Source organism: Phoxinus phoxinus, assembly GCF_949152265.1.
Source record: "Phoxinus phoxinus genome assembly, chromosome: 23".
NCBI lineage: Eukaryota > Metazoa > Chordata > Actinopteri > Cypriniformes > Leuciscidae > Phoxinus > Phoxinus phoxinus.
The window spans coordinates 16795765-16819397 of record NC_136898.1 but is presented as its reverse complement, the minus strand read 5'-3'; the positions used below and the strand labels follow the sequence as shown (position 1 = coordinate 16819397).

Sequence of the window (23633 nt, the reverse complement as noted above, 5' to 3'; positions counted from 1 at the left end):
GGCGTTCTAACAAGGAGGCTAAAGATTGCAGCCTCTAGCATCTGTCGCTAGAGCGCCTATTGAGATCAGAGGAGTGAGGTTTACTCGCACAACGACTACTAGCTGGCCTCCGTTACACTTGCGTTTGAGGGTGCTTAGATAATACAGCAGAACAGTGCCTCCAAACTATGAAGTAAAAATAGAGTTCTGCAAAGATTACTTTTGTAACTATTTATTTATTTCTGGTTGACCAAGCACAACAAACTGTTCCCGTTGACCAATCAGAGCACATTTAACTTTTTGGAAGGAGGAGCTTCATAGAGACAGGAGCTAAACAGAGCGGTACAGACATACTGGAAAGAGAGGTGCTACAACAATGTAATATAATGTTTTTTGAACTTTCAAGCATGAATATTCTATTCTAGTAGACTCCAAAAATAAAATCAAGACGTTGTAAAAGGCCATTATAGGTCCTCATTAAAGCTTATACTTGCTGACAAGTGGTTACATGGGAGTACAGAGGTTGTCGGAGATGCATCATCATGCTGAACAGGAAAACTCATCTAATCAATAGTCCGCTTTCACAGCTTCTGTATTTATAATCATGCGCTTACAAACTATTCCAACACAAACTTTCAGGGCAAATGTTTTTTGAATAAAGATCGAAAGAGTTGGTGGTGATGTTGAAGTCTTGTGACCATGTTGTAGTTCGTTTACAGCCTATGTTTAGCTTTTTACTTCTAGTGATTCTATTTGGGCTTCAAAATTCAGAATTATGGTCATTTGTAAAGATTATCATGGTGGACAAAACTTGTAAGAATCAAACATGTGTTGGTCACAGGGCTTATTTTCTGCAATTATCATAAACAGCCAATTGGAAAATCCTATTGGGTTTTTTTTGTAGAGGGAATCAGGGTAATGCTACAAAAATATGTCATCACTTCACCTCTCTATTAGGATATGTGCATTGATTCAGCCTTAATTACTTAAAATACACACAACTGCAATACATATTTTGATATTTATAAAGTTGTTGGTTACTATTTCAGAAATCTGTTCACCTTAACATGTCACATCAAACTATTGCCTCCAGAGACTTTTTTATTTAAAATTCCCAAACAATTAAGTTTGTCACTGTTCCGTCTTCAGAGTCTAGCGCAACTTTAGAAAGCAAGTGCACACAGCGTTCCTCTTTATAGACACAACAAATGCACAGAGCTCATTTATGGCAGCTGTAATAAAATGCAAATAGAACAAAAATGCAACATGATGTTGTTACCAAAGTTAAGTGACAGTTCTTTTCTTTGATGCGTTTGAAAGCGGTGCGGCGAATGCTTTATATTTTCATACCAAATGGCATCTGATGCAGTGACTAGCCTTATTGCTAATTTAAGTCAGCAGTCATAGAAATGATGGTGTTGTATAACACTTTTACCTGAGGCTTCTGCTAGACATCAAAGTGTTTTTTTTGTTATTTTTTGGCACCTTAACAGTGGTGAGTCACTGTAAAAATGAATGTTAAACACAGCCGCTGAAAATGCGTTGCACCCCCAAAAACCCTCCACCTCCATCTTGTTTAATGATTGTATTTCTGCTACTGATTAAACATGATTTTTATTGGGAGATCTGTGCCCTAATGCAATTAACTTTTCACTAGCTAACACCACCAAGTGAATATCATTACATTACCTGGAACAATTAAGCTTGTTGAGACACAGACAAGGCAGAACAAAATGTCTCAAATAGCTATTTTTGATTTCCCACAAGAACAGGAGAAATGGGTACTAATAAAAGGTAAATTGCCATTAATCCATTTTGCAGATGCACAGTACAGCAGAATAGAGAAAGAGAGAGAGTACTCAACACCACATACCCACTCAACACCATTATACCCACTATAAAAACACTCTTCACCAATGAGCACCTCCATACATATACACCAGGATTTGCTTTTGTTTAAGCTGTGGGCAATTAAAAATGTTATTTGAATAAATTAGGGGTGTAACAATATATCGTCATACAATAAATTCCCAAAATATATTGTGGATAGTGACAATATGTGTTGTGTATAGTTCACCCAAAATAAAATTACTGTGTGAGGAAAAGAAATCAAGTTTTCAGAGTTTTAGTGTCAGTACTATATTAAACTACTAAATATAATGTTGAATATAATGTATAATAATGCACTGGGGGAATATTTGTGTGTCGTGATAATGGCAAATGTCTTGTTACCAGTAAAAAGTGGCCTATATTATTTTAAATATATCTAGTGACAGAGTGCAAGCATAATCATCTAAAATAATTCAGTATTTTCAGCTTCAAAATCATGAATATTTTTATTCTGGTGTCACCATTGTCCTGTGCATTGGGTTACCAGCACCAAGTCCAAGCCCATTAATTTACACCCACGATGTAACACCGAATTTAGTATTTTATTCAACTGTAAAAAATTGTGTTAACCTTTTACTACAGTATGTCTTGGATATAGCAATAATATCGCATCATGATATGTATCGAATCGTGACATGAGGATATCGTTACACGGTACACCCCTAGAATAAATTAATTATATAGATCAACATTTGATGAAAGAAGCCACCAAATACATATAATTGAAAAGTATTATTGTGGCAGAAGATTAAATCATTAAATATATATTAGTAAAACTTAGTCAGTTCATAAACGAATCGTTTTTTTTTTTAAAGGATTTTTTTAAAATAAGCTGAGTCATATCACAACTGAACTGGAACACATGAACGTAGAAAAACAACATTAATAATACTAATACGAACACTACTACTACTAATAATAATTATTATTATAAAAATGTGTCTACAAACAAATTTTTATAATAATTATTTCTCTCCACAAATGGAAGAATCACTGATTTGGTTATTTGAAATGAATAGTGAGAAATAACCAATTCACAAAAATGAGTCAGCCACTGTCAATATGTCTGAATTTATGTTAAAAATGTATTGCAAAATGAATTAATTAATTAATCAAATTCAATTAAATCAAATTAGTAGCCTTAACACAACACAGCACCGGTGTTGCCAGATTGGGTGGGTTCCTGCCCAATTTAGCAGTTATTAATTTGATTAATAACTGATTAATTTGAGTTATTAATAGTTTGTTCCAAATAGAACAAACTATTTGGGCTAGTTTAGGCTCAGTTCGGCGGTTTTCAAACATCTATATTTCATAGGCTATTTCAAAGTGTGCATGTACTCCATAAAATCAGTCATCATGACCATACTAAACACAGGCCCATGCAGTGTCAGCTTGCAATGGTGTTGCTGTCGCACGCGCACTCACTTTAAGCCAATCAGCAGGCAGACGTGATCTTTCACGAGTGACGGGTTTTTAGCACGATAACTTGTAACTGTATATTCAAGTGATCTCTATGCCAAAGCGGCATAAATATACAGTAAGTTATATCTACAGTAAAGAGTGGGAGAGTGACCCAACTCTAAAACACTGCTGTGGGAGATGAATCAACGGCTCTTTATAAATATAACTAACACTGAGAGCACAGTTGAATAACTTAATTGAAATTGGGCTGGAAACCGTCGATCCAATCTGACGACACGACACGGTTATCAGTGAATGTGCATGACAGTGCTAATTTAAAGAACGCTCCCACTCCACAGGAATACCCATGATGCCTATGCCAGGATCAGCCACTGCCCAGAGGGAAGGATCATTCTTAATGTAATGAACTTTTTAGTTTATTAATGACTGGCAAGGGGAGAATTCAGAGCGAAATAACCTCAGAGCTTATTGCAGCTGTCGTTTTCCGTTAACATGAAAAGAATCACTTATAGTTGATTCACTTAACTTGCCAGTGTAAATATGTGACAAATGCAGTCAATTACACACATTTCAGCACCAGTGAACAACCCGAGATCAGAAATATACTTGGCAAATGTTACCACACAAAATGTAACCTCGTATAATTTAATTTGCTTTTATTAATGACACGATGCGTTCTCATGGGTCCTCGAGCAGCTGAGCACCCACGGGATCCACGTCTGTGCCTCCTCTCACGGTCACACCAGGAGTTCAACAAAACATTACTGCAAAAATGAGTCACATTTGGTTCAACACCAATTAGTGGTGTGTGTGAGTAATGAAAAAAAATTTGACACTTAGCATTGAGATCTGGGAGGTTTCAAAGCAACACGAGGCACGTTCCAAGAGGCCAAATAATGAGTTCTTAAATTAAAGGTGCTTCATTCACAACATTGCTAAATTTAATGTGTCATCATTAGTAATATGGTTGAGGAGATTGCCCCTTCCATGTAAAGCGCTTTGAGTACCCAGAAAAGCGCTATATAAATGTAACAAATTATTAATATAGCCTGGTAAACAATGACGAAATGTGGCAAACTGCATCAGCAAAGAAAAAGAGTTGCTATTTGTAAGCTATTTGTATTCAAGGTCAATGCACAAGATGTGAAACTCGGTGCAAGGTGAAGAAAAACTCCTGACTCTTGAACGAGAAAACAGAGACTTGATTATTTATCAAAAACAGTGTGATATCACTCTAATTAGAGTCTAGGAATATAGTCACTCTAATTATTTCACTGGGACTGGTACAACCGTTCTGAATGCAGCCAGCTTATTGATATTCCTGGTCAAAAAGGCGATTCAAATGTAGCTGTATATTCATTTGAAACATATATAGAAACAAAATGTCAAGTTGGTGTAATATAGATCCACTGGAGGCAAGTTTTAAGAGAACCCAAGTGCAGCTTTAATTAAACAAAACATAACAATAACCAAAAAACATGGCGTGGCATGAAAATATGACATGGACAAAGACTTACTAACAGTGGTTTACAGGAAACAATACTTGACCAAGACACAGGCAAACATGAGGGCTTAAATACATACAAGACTAACGACCAGACAAGGGACACGATCGCACGAGCACTCACTTTAAGCCAATCAGCAGGCAGACGTGATCTTTCATGAGTGACGGGTTTTTAGCGCAATAACTTGTAGCTGTATATTCAAGTTATCTCTATGCCAAAGTGGCATAAATATACAGTAAGTTATATCTACAGTAAAGAGTGGGAGAGTGACCCAACTCTAAAACACTGCTGTGGGAGATGAATCAACGGCTCTTTATAAATATAACTAACACTGAGAGCACAGTTGGATAACTTAATTGAAACTGGGCTTACCAGACAAGGGACACCTGTGAACAATGATCAAACAATCAGACAATAAACTCATGACAAGACACATGGCAGGATCACATGACTACAAGGGATCACATGACAGACAAGGAAGCAGACATGACGTGAACAAAACCGTGACAGAATCCCCCCCTCTAAGGGCGTCTCCCGACGCCCAGCAAAACATAAAAGTCCAGGTGGGTGGTGGAGCTGAGGTGGTCTTGGGGGAGGGATGGTGGGCCAGGCCCGTGCAGGGGGACATGGCGGAGACGACCCTTCAGGCGGCCATGGCAGAGACGACCTTCAGGCACCCTTCTGGCGGAGACGACCCTTCAGGCGGCCATGGCGGAGACGACCCTTCAGGCGGCCATGGCGGAGACGACCCTTCAGGCGGCCATGGCGGAGACGACCCTTCTGGCGGCCATGGCGGAGACGACCCTTCTGGCGGCCATGGCGGAGACGACCCTTCTGGCGGCCATGGCGGAGACGACCCTTCAGGCGGCCATGGCGGAGACGACCCTTCAGGCGGCCATGGCGGAGACGACCCTTCAGGCGGCCATGGCGGAGACGACCCTTCAGGCGGCCATGGCGGAGACGACCCTTCAGGCGGCCATGGCGGAGACGACCCTTCAGGCGGCCATGGCGGAGACGACCCTTCAGGCGGCCATGGCGGAGACGACCCTTCAGGCGGCCATGGCGGAGACGACCCTTCAGGCGGCCATGGCGGAGACGACCCTTCAGGCGGCCATGGCGGAGACGACCCTTCAGGCGGCCATGGCGGAGACGACCCTTCAGGCGGCCATGGCGGAGACGACCCTTCAGGCGGCCATGGCGGAGACGACCCTTCAGGCGGCCATGGCGGAGACGACCCTTCAGGCGGCCAGGGCGGGGACGACCCTTCATCTCGGGGCGAGACGACCCTTCATCTCGGGGCGAGACTCTGGCGTGGCGTGAAGCACAGTCTCTGGCTGGGCAGACGGGACATGAAGCTCAGTCTCTGGCTGGGCAGACAAGGCGTAAAATGGTAAATGTTGACGTTATTGCTGGCTCAGATGTCGCGGCAGCCATTTTGTCCTAAGACATGGTGTGGAGCGACTCAGGCCAGGTGTGGAGAGACTCAGGCACAATAGACGTGACGTGAAGCTCTGGCTCGGCAGACTTGACGTGCAGCTCATGGTTGACGTGAAGTGACCCAGGCATGACGTGAAACGGCTCAGGCTTGGCAGGCATGACGTGAAGCGGCTCAGGCTTGGCAGGCATGACGTGAAGTGGCTCAGGCTTGGGGGTTACTGTGGGATTGTGGGGCACCTCATCCACAAAGCCCACAGTAAATGAAGAACCACTCAAAAGAAGGGCATAGTCAATATATTGCTCTAGGGAAAAATTAATTTTCCCCCCTGGCAAAGATGAGCGCAGCGGTTCGTTCAGCCCATAGCGGAAGATGTCCTTAAGAGCCACATCATTAAAACCAACCTTGTAGCATAGTCCACAAAATTCCTCCACATAAATTTCCAGGGGACGATTCCTCTGGCGTAGATTTAGGAGGGAAAGGTCTGCTGGGTTCATGGTTGTGGGTCAAGTATTCTGTAATATGGATCCACTGGAGGCAAGTTTTAAGAGAACCCAAGTGCAGCTTTAATTAAACAAAACATAACAATAACCAAAAAACATGGCGTGGCATGAAAATATGACATGGACAAAGACTTACTAACAGTGGTTTATAGGAAACAATACTTGACCAAGACACAGGCAAACATGAGGGCTTAAATACATACAAGACTAACGACCAGACAAGGGACACCTGTGAACAATGATCAAACAATCAGACAATAAACTCATGACAAGACACATGGCAGGATCACATGACTACAAGGGATCACATGACAGACAAGGAAGCAGACATGACGTGAACAAAACCGTGACAGTTGGCTTCAAATGTTTTTGAAAAACTTATTTTCAAAATGTTTTTCATTTGATTGCTCATCCCACGATAAACAAAATAAAACAGTAAAAATATTATTGTCACATATTGGTAGCTGTAGAAATCACACGATGCAGGAGAATCCAATCTTTATTAATCCACAAAGATACACACAATGACATGGCAAGAGAAAACTAACACACAACCACATGAATTAAAGATGATACTGGACAATGAACTGAGGGCTTAAATACAGGCCGAGTAATCAACGGAAAACAGCAGGTGCGTAGATTAATTAACAACCAAGGAAACTAATGATGACTAGGAACTAAGGGGGCTTTTACACTGGGCTCGTTTGCTGCGGTCCGAGCCCGAGCGGGATAGTTCCCGGCGCCCCCCGCAGCGTTGGTCTCGTTTCACACTCAACTTGATTCTATCGAACCCTGGTGCGTTTGCGTGCATATTACGTCATCGCAAACGTGCACGGTGCATGATAGAAAACAGAACGCTGGTCAATATATTGTGTTTTTTATTAATTCGGTGCTATTATGCGCAGCTGAGTGAACATGTTTATTCGTTACATGTAATGTTTACTGTGTGTGTGTCGCATAAGGAGGTCTTTTGCTGCTTGCAAACGGACTCTTTTGAGGAGACAGTGGATTTCCAATTTTTTTTTTCCCTGATTCCACGCGCTACGCGCGAATACACTGCAGGCTCAAACTCTCGCTCGTATCCAAGGTAAATCATCAACACTACCATCCCTTACATGTGTTTTATTTAACTAAATACATCATAATCAGCTAAAACGCATGCGCAGGTCACTTTACTTCCTGAACAAGCGCACACCCGAGTCCGTGTTGCTTTCACATTCACGCGAACCGCGACGGTTCGGGAGCAACCGAACTCAGACCACCTCCTCCAGGTAGTCTCGGGTTCGGGACCCCAGTGCGCACCCGGGTCTGCATGACGGCGTTCAGATTAGCGATTTTTCATCCCCGTTCCGAACCAAACTACCAGTGCGAAAGCCCCCTAAGGCAAAATGAGAACAAGAAATCAAAACATCCAGTCTTCAGTGTCACATGATCCTTCAGAAATCATTGCAATATTGCTTTAATATATTATGGATATGATAATTTTTTTACAAGATTCTTTGATTAATAAGTTCAACAGCATTTATTTGAAACAATTTTTTTGTAACAATGTGAAAGTCGTTACTGTCAATTTTTATCAGTTTAATGTCATTGCTGAATCAAAGTAATTGATTGTTTTTAAAATCCCTAACTCTTCCCAAACGTTTGAACAATGGGTATGAAATGCATTGTCAATGTATTGTTGGCAAACTATACATTTTCTAATATATCATTATATTAGTTGATGTTTTGTCAGTGCCTGATGCATTTTGGAGAGCTTTCATAAAGCGCGAAAAGCCTGAGCAGCTGCCAATGAGACGAATAAGAATGTCAGCATATAGATTTCTCCAGGCATTACAGACCTCCATACTGATCAATCAAATGGGCTTTCTTACAGTATAAACCTGTCATTTCAGGGGTACCTTATGGTTGGGGTTAGAGATGTGTGGTTGGTTGATAGGAATGTTAGATGTTGATCCAGGAATGTGTCCTACTTGGCTAAATCACCTCACTGTAGCCATATGCGAAGCCTGCAAAATATATAAAAAATTCATGCCGGCGATAACGAAATTAAAAATCATTGTAATGAAAATCTCATATTCTCCCAACAGAACTTCATCTGTCTAATTTAAAACAAGCACCAAAGGCAACTGAACATAATGAACCAACTGCATCTGCATTGCGACAGGCACTTGAAAGTGCGAAGTATTAAGTGTATTAATCTGTGTGTATATAAATATACATTTTCGAAACGACTGGAGTCTGGAGATCTTAATATAGACTGCATAAGAATGAGGCAGTGGGTGGTAGTTCTGTAGGTGTGTGTGAACTAATCCTAATTAGTCTATGCAGCGGAGGAGTTTGCTAATAATTACCTGCTGCAGAGATTGTAGACTTGTTATGATATAGACTGTATTAGTTTTGGTGATTATTACTTGTGAAGGGGTTGCGGTTTTAAACACTCTATGCTGCGGTAACCGTTTGACTGTAATTAGTACCGTGATACTACAACTATAATATCATTGTAATCATGGCTTTAATGTGGAATAACAGGGTATCTGATTCAGTCATAAGAACAGGGCTGTTCTACAAAGAAAACTGAAAGAAGTCTTCTTTGGTGGAGTTAAACTCGGTTTGTTAGCTTTCAAGTTAAAAATGCGTTACAGCAAAAAAAAAAAAAAAAAAAAAAAACGCTGCTTCACTACAAGTAAGCCTACAATAATGATTTACTGATTTTGAGCAGTCAGATTGGATATGGCAGGGAAAAAAAAGCAAAAAACTTTGCAAGTAGGCTACCATAAAAAGCTATTTTATGTTTCAACCACATGAGCCAAGCCAATAGAGAAGTTAAAGTATAGTGTACACACACACACACACACACACACAAACACACACACACACACACACACACACACACACACACACACACACACACACACACACACACACACACACACACACACACACCTAATTATCTTTATTATATATTTAATTATATCATCATAAATAATAATATATATATATACAATTATGATTTTAATTACCGGTAAACTGATGTATCATGTAACTAATCATAAACAAATTCCTAATCGAATGTCCTTAAAATCTGATCTAATATTGTAGCAGTTTCACCTTCACCATTTCCTTTCTCATTATTTCAGACTTTTTCTCTTGTTCTGTAGCACCCACTCTGTCAGTGTTCTCGACTGAATGCAACAAGAGCGTTACCGGTGTTCATTACCATGGGACTGCTTTACAATTCAAATGAACACTGACCCCCTGTGATATACATGAAATGAGGATGTGAGTTCCGGAACAGACATCTTGTCAGCGGAGTCGCCAAACAAAATTCTATTTCCTCTTGCTGGGCACGACGGGACAGCCCATGTCACCCAGCCCCTCATACCCAATTACCTTTGGGTCAACACTGGGAAATTGGCTTCAACATTGATTATTTTCTATCCCGGTGGGGTGTATGAATAATTGACCCATCTGATGTCCTGAGTTTAACTCTCACTGAAAACATCACAGTACAGTTATCAGTTGCGAGAGGGCCGTGTGTACGTAGCCTGTTTGAACACGCTGACTCAAAAAGTGAGGCTCATCTGAGATCAATTCAAACAAAGCCTGGCACTCTTATGCTTTTTTATCATTTCCCCTTATTTATTCTTTCCTCATTAGTTCCATCAGAGCAAATAACCCCCCACTTTGGGGTTATTAACTTTTATTAAAGTCCTAATATTCACTCTTGTTAGGAATCGATCTCAGCGCTGTGATTTATTGGCCGATCAGCAGGGGGTTTGGTCATTACAGGGTGGTCCAGCTCTGTACTGTTTAACCTCAGGAGTGCAGTCTGCTGTCTCATCTCCATGGCAACTCAGAAGGGAAGAGTTTAGCTCTGCACATAATGTATAGGAATCTATAAAACACAATTTACTGGGTTAAAGTTGCCATAAATCTGTATTTACGGTAACCCCAACCTCTAATTTACACATTACAAGTGGAACAACAACAGCAACAGTCCAACAGACCTATCTAAACTCTCTGATTTTAGCATTAGGCAACCATTTCATTTCATAATCTGTAATGATTTTTTACAAAGCCTTGATTGTACATAAGTGGCACTACTCAATATGACACGTATAATGATTAATTGCATGGCAATTCATGCACATGACACTAAAGTTATACAATACACATTAACAAAAAGTAACAAAACATCCTAATGCACATTACTTATAACAAAAATGAGAACAAAATTATATATATATAAAATATAATCTTGTGATGTCACACAGGTTTTACAGTAAAATGCCATATAATGCAATGTTAAACCATTTACAACTTTTCACCTTTATATGGTAACTCATAGTTAACTTTAAAAGGGTTTTTACTGTAGCATGTTGATTTTTTTTTTCTGTAAAAATTGCTAGCACTTTTTGAGATGAAACTACATGTAACATGTAAAATAAAGTATTGTTAGAATCGTATTTAAGAAAGGGCTAAACTGCACAAAATTCAGCTTGTACATAATCATTTACAAACCACACCACTGCTTATAAGTCACATTGTGTATTCAGCAACAGTTTGTTTTAACACGTCTGTTAAAATCCTACACAACATACGGCTTTTGATGTTGGCTTTGAACTGATGTGTTGGGGAAGACAGCCTGAAGCAGTTTCCACACTGAACAAAACTCAAGTCAACAGGTCTATGAAGGTCTAAATAAATAAATGAATGTCTCTCTCCGTCTCTCTCTCTCTCTTGGTATTAATACGTAACATTTACAGTATGTTTCGATAGGTGTTAAAACGTACAATATTGACAACATTTAAACGTAAAGAGTATTACGTATTTACGGCTAAATTTTTTTTATAAATCTTTTATATCATAAAGATATTCGTATAATTGCCCTTTTTCCATTTTATAGATAATTTTACCCCCTACCCCCAAACCCATATAAAAAGAATATACAAAACGTAATGGATAGAAATGTGTAGGAAAATTGCATTAAATTGCAATAAATTATAAGAATCTTAATCCCGATGCAATCCTTGAAAGGCGTGCACTTCTCATTCCAACGCACGTTACCCAAAACACATGTCGCAATGGGTGAAGAAGCAGGTGAGAGGCAATGAGCGTTTGATACCACTGCTGTAAACCGCGCCATGAGCTTCTTGAGGCGCAATTTTTCAATATACAACAAGTGCTGGAGTTAAAACGTTTACTCCTGAGAATGGTGGAGATGAAGATCGCTAAATAAAGGCTCGAATTTGGGTCTGTTCCTCATAATCGTATGGATTCTGAAGATTTGGAGAATAGCGCATGAATAACATTTATTGCGTTTAGGTTGTGTTTTTGGTGTATTTTATGGTTCTATTGTCAGTCAAAGCATAGAACTATAGTAAGAAAATTTATTTTTGTGTTCAACGGGAAAAATAAATATTTCATGATAAATAATGGTTCAACTATTATAGAAATGCTTCTCATTTAAAGTATAGACTTGTTTAATGATGTAATTTTTCAAAATGAGTTTGCAGCTAAAGTCACACAGAAAAGATCGAAACGTTATCATTTCATATTAAGTAGATGAGTATTCTGCGTTTAATAAATGCGACTGAAAACATACATTTCATTAAAAGGACAGTTTAATACAATAGAATCATGATAATAATGCCATGATTTTAATGTTCGTAAATAAGGATTCGTACTAGCGCTGTCAAATCGATCGCATCTCACATAAAAGTTTTAGTTTACACAATTTGTGCGTGTATATACAGTATATTATTACAATTATTTACCGAATAGGGATATAAAATGTGTGTATATGTATATGTGTTTATACAGTATGTACATTCACACAGAAATACAGTATATATAATAGGCTATATAAATATAATAATATATACACACACATATATTATGTAAAACAAATCTTTTATGTTAGATGTGATTAATCAATTTGACAGCACTAACTCATACACATTTGTTTGTACACAAGTTGTTCACAGTCAATACTAAATGTACATGTCAGTGTCAATGGAAAATAAATGCACTGTAGGTAGAACCACACTTTACGTAAAAATACATACAAATATTCATAAGATCACGCCGGATTAGCTCTGTGATTGGTTGGCAGGAATGTTGTTCCAGGAACAACAACGGATGATGATCCAGAAACTTGCTTTTGTGAATCAAGTTGTGCATTCAGCTTCAGTGTTTGTTTGAGTCAACATTTTACAGATCATTTCATACTGTGCTTTGCTTTTGGCTTTGACTCGTGTTGGTGAAGACCGAAGAAATGGTTCACAGCCTGGAGCAGATTCATCGGATAATGAACAGCAACGCTCAGTGAGGTCATGCCACCAAAGTGTCTTCTTGACTCAAAACCGCAGCATTACAAAACATGATCCATGCGCTTCCTGCCAGCAGCGTGACTGGTACTATCCACAAGGGACTTTTAAAAGCTATTGAATGGTTTTTCTGTGTCTACACTGAATGCGCAAGTTTAATATATTTGACCGGAGGGAGCAAGGGAAGCCGCCCTGCAGGTCATTCTATAGATATAGACAATGCAGTCCTGAAAAAGGAATAGATCTTTTTGTCTTTATGTCAGTAACTACTTTAAGAATAGGGGAGTTGTCCATCTCCATTCACACTTATTTCAAACTTGTACCTTGTATCTTTAATAATTTATAGTTTCCATAAGTAGGTTCTGTTGTACTCAAATGAATGATGCATTTGGGATGAAAGTTTGAGTGAAGTGCCATATAGAGGAAATTCTGCTGGAAATCTCTGCAAATACACATCAGGTACCTTGAAATTTCTGCCCGGCATGATGGATTCAGGAACCGTGGTGAGGAATTGGTGTCGCAGTGAAGAATGTGACTTAAAATAAGCATCCATAATTCATGCGATGTGTGAAGCATGCCACCCTGCCATAGCTGTTAAATTGATCCAGTTACTGATTAATTTGTTTCATTTCATCAATAACAACCCGCAACTACAGAGTCAACCAGGAGTCACAGAAGTTCCAGGATGTCGGTAAAGTATAAGCTGTGCGTAATTGTCATCTGTGATTCCTCCAAAGGCACAGAGAACTTTTTCTTCCCCTCAGGATGTGAGCGAATCTCTCGAGACTGCATTATACAAATGTTAAGGCAAAGTCGGTACAAACAAACAGCACAAATGTATCTATCTCCCAAACAAGCACAAAGGCAACAATCAAACCTGTCAAATATCTGCTACTGTCTTGAGAAGGTGATAAGCACCAAACTAATCATTTACTCTGGCCAGCCATTGGTTGAAAATACACTCCACTGATGTTTCCTTCTGCTTGGCTGCTTGCTGCTTAATCTTCCCCGCATTGATTTTACTGAGAGAGATCGACAACCAGCCCTGACGGCTCCGGCAGAGCCATGGCTTGTTGAAAAGAAACTATGTGCTCAGGTGTCCTCTGAAATCTCTAGTAGTCGGGGACAGCTTTCAGGGAGAATAGCTGCTTTCTTACCTTTGCAGCTCAGTTCAAAGAATGCTTTATACTTTTATACTCTTCTAATCTTGTGAGCTATAAAGCCACAGTTGAAAGAAATAAAATATGTAATAAAAGGCGGAAAACAATTATGAGATTTGAAAGCACAATTACATGACAGTGTGTTTAATAAGTGACTATTTGTCAAAACTGTGACTGAAGGGAAAATTCAGTCACAACTGTGAAATACAAGAAACAGTCAATGAGATATAAAGGCACAATTATGACAAAAATAAGGTAAGTGTGAGATAGAAAGTCACAATTATGAGATACAAAGTCATAATTGTGAGAAATAAATAGTCAATTGTGAGATTTAAAACGGCAATATGTGAAATAACATCACAATTGTGAGGTATAAAGTCACAATGATGAAATGTATAGTAAAGTCATAGATGTGAGATATACAGTACACACGCATCTGCCACTTTATTTGGTACACCTGCTAGTACCGGGTTGGTACCTTCAGAACTGCCTTAATTCTTTGTGGGTAAGACTCAGCTGTGCTTGAAACTGATGACCGCATCATGCGTCCATGATGCAAATCTCCCATTCCACCACATCCCAAAGATGCTCTGTTGGATTGAGATCTAGTGACTGTCAAAGCCATTTGAGTCTTGTGAACTCACTGTCATGTTCAAGAAACCCTTTTGGGATGATCCGAGCTTTGTGACATGGCGCGTTATCTTGCTGGAAGTAGCCATCGGAAGATGTGTACACTGCAAAAAATGATCGTGATTTTAACGGTAAAAGATTAAAAATGTTACGGTAAAAACCTGTTAATTGGTTAACAGTAAGTCTCCTTATGCGGTGAATAACTGTAATAGGTTTTACAGTAAGAAAAAGTTGTATAATTTACAGGGTAAAAAGTTTAAATTGACATTCCCAGAATTCCCTGTTACACTTTTTTGTTGTTGAAATAACTTTCTTAGTTTTTTCTTATCTGTTTTTTCTTAAACCAATTACATTAGGGTTTTATGTTACATCTGAGTTTGTTAAATTAATGTGTATTGCATTTTTTTAGGTTGTGTGTGTCCATGATGGTGTTTAGTATTTGTGTGATTGATACAGTGACAATATATTAGGCTAGTATATATTTTCTTAGCTTGTGGAAAAGCTGCTTTAATTCATTATGTGACTCTCGTCACCACTGTGTTTGGTGGTAGTCAGTGTATTATAAAGGTACAAAACAGATATTAGTACTTGAATAGGTTGTATCATATCATATCATATCAGTTAATGAAATATGAAGCATGGATCCATCCTGCCTTGTATCAATGGTTCAGCACCACTGCTGCTAGTGGTGAAATGATATTGGGACATTTTCTTGGCACGCTTTGGACAAATCAAGCACCATTTAAAGGGCACCTATTATGACATTTAAAATGTCCCTAATGTTGTTTAGGGAGTCCCCAACAACAGTTTTACATGCATGCAATGACAAAAAACACTTTTGTTGTCGTATAATATGCATTTACTTTTACCTGATTTGCTCACCGACTCCCAAATGATTCGTTCAACGACTCATTTTCAAAACCCCTCCTTTGCGCGACGCTAATCTGCGTTGATTGGTCAGATGACCCAGCAGTGTTTACAGAGATAATACTTATTGTTTAACACGGAGTACAATGATGCTTTTATCAATTAAATTGCATTATAATAATGATTATAGTCCACTGCTTTGTAGTTTGTAGTAAAAAACTAAAAATAAGATAAAGAATATAATGTTATGTTAGCGAGCATAGCCCAGAGTTCATATTATAAAAGCACAATCAGTCTTTGTTTGCGTTAGCCCGATGCATAAACATAACGTTTTTACAAAAAATAAAAAATGCAGTTATGTTACTACGAGGTATTACTCTATTCTTTAAGACAACTCCGAAAACAACGACAAACACTTCACATATCTCAATACAATTGTCATTGAAAACCTAGAAGCTAAACGGTGCTTACACAACAAACAAAATAATAATTAAGCATGCTACATAAAACATATAAGCAACAATTATTAATAACACTTACAGGTTGTGATACGGAGGAGGAAGCTGATGCAAATACACTTGGAACTGAACCTTCCTTCAATATCTCGCGAATCCAAGTTTGATTGCATTTAAGTTGGTAAAGCAATCGTCTTCAAAATGGCGCGACAAAAGCACAAGGCTCGGACTACACTTCTGTGGTATAGTTGTATGATGAATTGTAGCCAGTTAGTCTTCAAATGCTCCTCCTTGGGCAGATCGCACTTCAGAACGCAGCGTCTCGTTGCCGTGATGATTTCAAGTTTGCCTTGGAGCGCAATAAGTGGGCGTATCGTATTCAAATAACTTGACAAGTTGACGTCATCTAGTCAGAGAAAAAGCTTCGGTCTTCTAACGATTCATAAAAATGACTCAGTCGACTCTTACATTTGAAAGACAATAACTTTATATACGGTGCACTTTCATATTTCAAACTTTGCAGGATGTTTTTGTTCACTTAGATCTATGTTACACACTGCATGAAAGGTAAATTTCTAAATTCCATAATAGGTGCCCTTTAAACACAACAGCCTATGAGTATTGTTGCTGACCATGTCCATCACTTTATTGTAGACTGTAAAAAATGATTCAGTGGAATTTACGGTAAGAAAAAACGTCAGGTGTTACCTTTACCGTAAAAAATACAATAATACCATTCTACATTTTACAGATTTGACTTAAATTTACAGTATATATATATATATATATATATATTTAATGAGGTCGTTTGAATTGTAGATCAGTTTCCTGTTCTCAGCTGACAGGAGTGACATCGGTGTGATTTCTGCTGTCATCTGCTTCAAGGTTGGACATGTTGTGCATTCAGAGACGCTCTTCTGCAAACCTCGGTTGTAACAAGTGGTTCTTTGAGTTACTGTTGCCTTTCTATCAGCTGGAACCAGTCTGGCCATTCTCCTCTGACCTCTGGCATCAAGGCATTTTTGCCCACAGAATATTTTTGGGACCAACTGTAACACTGACCGACTTTTTCGGACTATTCTCTGTAAACCCTAGAGATGGCCATGCGTGAAAATCCCAGTATCAAGATCAGCCCGTCTGGCACCAACAACCACGCCACATTCAAAATCACTTAAATCACATTTCTTCCCCATGCTGGTGTTTGGTTTAAACTTCAGGAGATCGTCTCAACCATGCCTAAATGCATTAAGTTGCTGCCATGTGATTGGCTGAGAAACAAAAGAGTTGGTCATGTACACATCCAAATCACCACCTGGACTGAACCATACCCACGTTCACGGACAACCAATCGAACAGGTTAGCAGCTTTAAATACCTGGGACTAATTATAGATAATAAAATCAACTTCAAGGAACATGTCACTGCCATCCAGAAACGTGCACAACAAAGACTACATGTAATACGCAAACTGAAAGCCCTCTCTGTTGCCCCTCATCTCCTGCTCCTACTTTACAAAAGCATCATTCAACCCACCCTGCTGTACTGCTCAACCTGTTTCTACACAATGCTAACTGCCACCTGTAAAAACAAACTCACTAAAATCACACATATTGCCTCCAAGATTATCAATCTTCCCACACCCAGCTTATCAGACATGAATGACACAGCCATCACACGCCTAGCACGCGCAATAGCAGCCGACACAGACCACCCCCTGAATAAATTCTTCACACTACTCCCATCCGGTCGCAGATACAGAGCACTAACCTGGACTAAAGCGCACTTCAAAAAAAGTTTTGTCCCCACCGCCATCACAGTGCTGAACAAACTGTAATACTGCCCCCTCACCTCAGTTGCCTTGTTGTTGTTGTTTTTGTATATGCACTTGGATATGTGTTATATGTTCTATATGTTCCTTATATGTTTTATTTCTGTGCTATGGAGAATGGAAAAATGTGTGAAAATGATTATCCCTATGGGACAATAAAGACTCTATCTATCTATTTGAGTTCAACGAGCAGTACATATGTATGAGAAATAAAGTCAAATATGAAACATATAAATACAGTTGTTAGATATAAAGTCACAATGACCAGAAATAGTCAATAGACTTCCATTGTATGGAGCAAGTATACTGTACAACAACATGAGGATTTTTAAAATGGTAATGAATGATATAACTGTATAACTAATTTGTTCCATCATAGCGTATTTTGAAGCAAACAGATGATTTAAATGGAAAAAAGCATCATATTATGTCAATATGGACTCTATTAAAGAGGCCAGATTCTTAGAGCGTGAGGTCTTCAGGCTTTAGTTCTTACAACTGTGACAGCCAATGCATGTTGCCATGGATTTTTCCCCCAGCTCCCTTGTTGCCAGTGGCAACAGATCAGTTCAACAGTCACTGTATTGTTTCGTGGTAAGAGAAAAATCCTGTTTAAAACCGAGGCTAATTCTCACACAATTTAATTGACAGGTTGGTCCTGAGCTGTCAGTTCTAATCCACCATTTCTCTGCTGTACAAAATAATATAAGATAAGAAATGTCCATGTCGATAATGTGAAAATAACTTCAGAATATTACATATCGCGTCTGATGCTTCAAGATGTCCAATTTGCCTGCTCTTTTATCAAATGAAATCATGTATTGAACAACAACAGATAATATGTTGTGACAATTCTTTTTAATTCTTTGACATCTCATTAAGTATGCTATATTCTTCCAGTCAATTTTTTGTGGCATTACAATTAAAAAAAAAAGCAACATATGCAAGGACACTATCGCCATTGAACTAAATGTGGGGGGTAGCTGTTATTCTTTGCTAAAGGAGAAATAATTGCCCAACAACATCTAACCAAATTGTTCAGGCTTGGATAAGCAATTAGGCTAATCGGCCAGTATAATGACAGAGGAATTGCCACAGTCCGCAACCATTAGCAGATCCTTTTCCAAGAATCTAAGCGAGAGTCTTGACATCCTCGCATCCTTTTACTCGACTCATGCTGTCTGACCTTTTTTTTTTCACACCTTTACATTCTCTTGTACATTTCTTCCAGTCTTTCACATCCCTTCCTGCTGCATCAATTGCATTACTAAAGCACTTTCATTCATTTTCTATCACCCCAAAGGCAATTATACTGAAAATACAGGACCCGAAGTTGAGAGTCAATGTTACTTTGAGCCAATATATTTCATGCTGGGTAAGAAGGCTTTAATTGGCACACAGTGGCTGGAGAATATATGAATGGGAATTTGCTATGAATCCAGTTAAAGATATTTTTCGTTGTCGCATGGAAGATGTAAACTCAGAGGAAAAGATGTCTTCTATTCCTCCATTTTTGATTCCTTTTTATTATGGGGGAGAGAGACAGAAAATGTCTGTTTGAAGAATAATAAAGCTTTCTGCTGCATTTTGATGTCTCATCGTGTATGTGTGCTACACATGGGGATGAGGAGAGATGAATTCATGAAATCAAATGCTCAGGTTGCTTAATTCCTGCTTCAGTGTTTTACTCTTCCGACAATCGGAAATATTAACCATCAAAGATTTAATCTGAAAATGTGGCTTTGCATAATTATCCCTCTTTTGAATTAAGTAGAGCTGAATAGAAGGGCATTCTAGATGTGCTTACAGATAAAAATGATGACTTTTGGATCTGTCTGAGACGCGTCTTTTTTCTCAACTCTAAGATGTCTCGGATGCATATAAGATACAGTAAGTCTGAGATATGTGCTGCATGTATGTTGAATTTTGAATTGAGACACAGGCATATGAAGAAGTCATTTCTGGTCCGTTCAGGGTTTTGAAATGAAAAAATCAACAGATAAAAAGGCAATTTCTCAATCTGACTCTTTCTCACTTTTTGAATCAGACATAAAAGTATGTAAAAGTATTATTTTGAGGAGTCCTATTAAATGATTCTCAATCTCAAATTCAAAGCCGTGCCTATCTTATGCATATCTATTTATTACCCTGCAGTGGGTGTCGCTGCATAACTCATTAAAATGAAGTTGGATTTGATAAAACTGTTTAACTTAAGAATATGATTAATGATGATGACAATTTGTTTCTCAACCTAATGTGTGTGTTCTGTTTTGGTTTAATTTTCACAGTTTCCTGTTCTGGTTTGCCTGAGTTCATTGTTCACTTTGCTTATTATTTTCCACGGTTCTAAATTCGTTAACACCCGTTTCTGTTCTTGGTAATTATCCAGTGTGTGTGTATTTAAAAACTGAGTTATGTCTGTTCATGGCTCTGTGTCGTCAGTATTCAACGTTGTTGTGTTCGATAATTGACTACTGACAACTGACTCTGGTAGGTCACATGTAGTACAACCGGATTACATTCATAGTACACACATTCATACTATATAGAACGCACTTTTTAGCTGTCACAGAGTAAGTATACTTATTCAAAATAAGTACATACTCAAGAGACCTGAAAACTTTTTGCGTTGTTTTTGCATCCACACCACTAGGTGTCACTATGCGTTAGTTCAAATCCAAGACGGCTGTCATAATAACCAGCGTGACAAAAGATTGCATCATAATAGTTGAATTCTTACACTGCTGTGCATCAAAGGGGAACTTGCGATTTTGACGACAAGAAGTTGTTCATTTACATACTGTACACATACCGCTTAACTACATGCTCCGTGAAATCAGGCCGTGTTCATTTACGTTAAACAAACAGTGGGAAGCAATGCAGCGTCAAAGGCATTTGCCACGACCACTCAGCCAGAGACTGTTCTGAGATGCTTTATTGAGTCGTTTTATGAGCAATGAGTGCGTTGCGAGCGCAGGCTCGGATGAAAGATGAATCGTAGCTCCGCACGACTGCACCGCTTGTGAAATGAGGGCTCGGTAATGAGGATTAACTTGAGCAGTCAAGCCTGATCCCACCTGGCACCCCTCAGTCTCTGACACAGTGCTCTAAACTCCCTGGTGATTTTCACTCGCATGCTCACTATCATCAGCACCTTCCCCGCGTCTCCATCTCCACAATTACACAGCCACAGGGCCGTCCGTGTCAACTTTTGACATTTTCAAAGTTTGTTGAATCATTCCAAAAACTTAAACTTATCATTATCTTTAAAATAGCTCAATTTAATCAGTTTAGATACGGAGAAAACGGTTGTGTTAAAAGTACTAAAGCCGATGGTGATGGGCCTAAATGTTATTTTAATTAGCGAGCATTCGCATACCCATAAAATGGTTTTGCATGTGTCAACATTCTGACCTTGATTGTGTGGCCTTCGATTATATTTCAGTGTGGAACATTTAATGAATGCAGGAAAGATTTGTTTCAAAAGACGGGCTGAGTGCACAGAGTAATGAAATGGCTCGTGCTTTCTGCCTTTTGTATGACAAATAATTCCGCACCCCTACATGACCTCCTCGTTTCCAGCGAGTTTTTCCTTACATATTTACTGTAATTAACATGCCAATGTTTCACTCAGCATCCGAGTAAAAGGGTCGCTCCATTCCGCGTAAACTCTGAGCATGAAAGTCAACCTCAATTACTGCTCAAAAATGCCATTTAGCCTTTTAGTTCGACTCTCGACGCTCTGTTTTGTTAAGCAAACAAAAACAACACAATGTCCCCGTTTTCCAGACGAGACAGATAGCATAAGCATGACAGTTGTAAATGTGCCATTTAGTTTTATTATCAAAATATGAATTTTCAATTATATTTTTGGAGTGGTGCAATGTATTCTCAGAGTTCTCGGAGTAGGGTAATTATGAAAAAAGGGGGTGCAATGTTCTGGGGCATGAAACTAATAAAAACCTAATTTAGTAATTCATTACATAGTATAGCGTCTGCTGTTCTCGTAAATGTGCAGTGCAGTCACAGATTTAAAGTGCGCCTTACAACTTTATTGCAATCAAAAGGAAAAAAAACCCTCAAAACAATTACTTTTTTTTATGCTGTGATAAATGTTTCTTTCAAAATGCAAGACATACAAATGAGAAATCATATTTCAGGGTCATTTAAACCTTCATGCTGCTTTACTCTGCTCATGCAGCTGGGCCGCAGAGATTTGTGGGAGATTCTGCCGTGACGGTCATTTAAGAGGCGAGGGTGCTCATTCCAGTAGGAGTCAATGTCCTAAATAGATAAAGACATGGATTGCCATGGACTGTTATTTCCAGTTGTTTGTGAGGCATCTGGGATTATCTGGTTTACTACATGAATGCCACTTAAAATGTGATCTAACCTTCATAAAAGTCTGTTATATATATATATATATATATTATAATACTTTGCCACACTTCAAATTATGCAGCCTATTAAGGATAAGTAAGCTAAGTGATCAGACAGAAAATGTATGTCTGGTGGACAAAACAAGCGAATAAAATATCACTTGAAGGTGAGCTAAAAAGCAAACAACCACCGAGCAACTTGCACTGTAAAAAAAGTTAAATTTTTAAGTACAATCAACTTGGATGTTTAAGTCATTTCAATTTAAATGACATTAAACTGACTTAAAACATGAGTTGAATCTTGTATAACTTATAAAAAAAGTTGAAAATTGCTTAACTAATTTGGTGAGTATTTTTTATTTCAGAACCTACTGACCACATAATTTTTACAGTGTGCTACAAATCACTCAGGCATTGCCTTAGCAACCTAATAGCAACAGCAGAGTTTGGCAAGACAAATTTTGATTAGGGAAGTCTTGACAGAAATAGGGATGGCTTGATACCATTTTTTTCACATCCGATACCGATACTGCAGCCTTGAGCATCTACTGCTATATAAATATTGCCTAGCAGGTAATACATACCAAGTAGTATTAGATTATTATAGGTATACTTACATACTTATAAAATACTTACAGTAGAAATCATTTTTAATTTTCCAGGTTGATACCCCTGTATTTGGCAAACTTTGTGTATTGTTTCCTTATACCTGCACATATGTACTGCATATATAGTTACTAAAGCTAATCTAAATTCCAGCCACAGCCTTAGATGAAATCAACTGCAAATAAAAGAAGACATCAAATCTCTCAAGATCTCAGCAGAGGATGATTAAACAACCCCGAAAACAGCATAACCACTTCACTTATTACTAACCAGTTTTAATTTAGTTTGGTAATATGTCTACAGAAGTTCTGAGAATTGACAGAGGTTTAGATGTTGATGTTTGGTTGAAAATGCTTAGTTTGAAGTCACCATTATCGCGATCAGTGTTGATTTTAGTCTTGTCCCTTGACTTTTCTCTTTCAGCAATTGCAAGTGTTTTCAGAAAACGATTCTGCATTTATAGAGATTGATGAAAAGGCAGATCAACGTGTCTGTTTTAATGGCAGTCACACAGCTGTATTAAAGTGGTTTAAACAACTGCTTTTTCTGTACTTTCATGACTGACTTAAATAATTATGGAGTTGAAGCATTAATGAAAAAAACTAATGAACAAATTCAGCCGTTGTCACAACCTCTTTTG

At 38.5% G+C, this 23633-nt stretch overlaps 1 long non-coding RNA gene across 2 annotated transcripts in view; it reads left to right on the top strand.

Annotated features, from left to right (window-relative positions):
• Positions 1 to 23633, top strand: part of LOC306992081 — an 89472-nt gene that overhangs the window by 29672 nt on the left and 36167 nt on the right. Inside the window, exon 3 of one of the 2 annotated variants that reach the window (XR_013796217.1) lies at positions 9899 to 10035. The exons of the other annotated variant lie outside the window; for it this stretch is intronic. This is a non-coding gene — a long non-coding RNA (uncharacterized lncRNA). Of the gene's footprint in view, positions 1 to 9898; positions 10036 to 23633 lie in introns of those variants that run through there. 2 annotated transcript variants of the gene reach the window in all.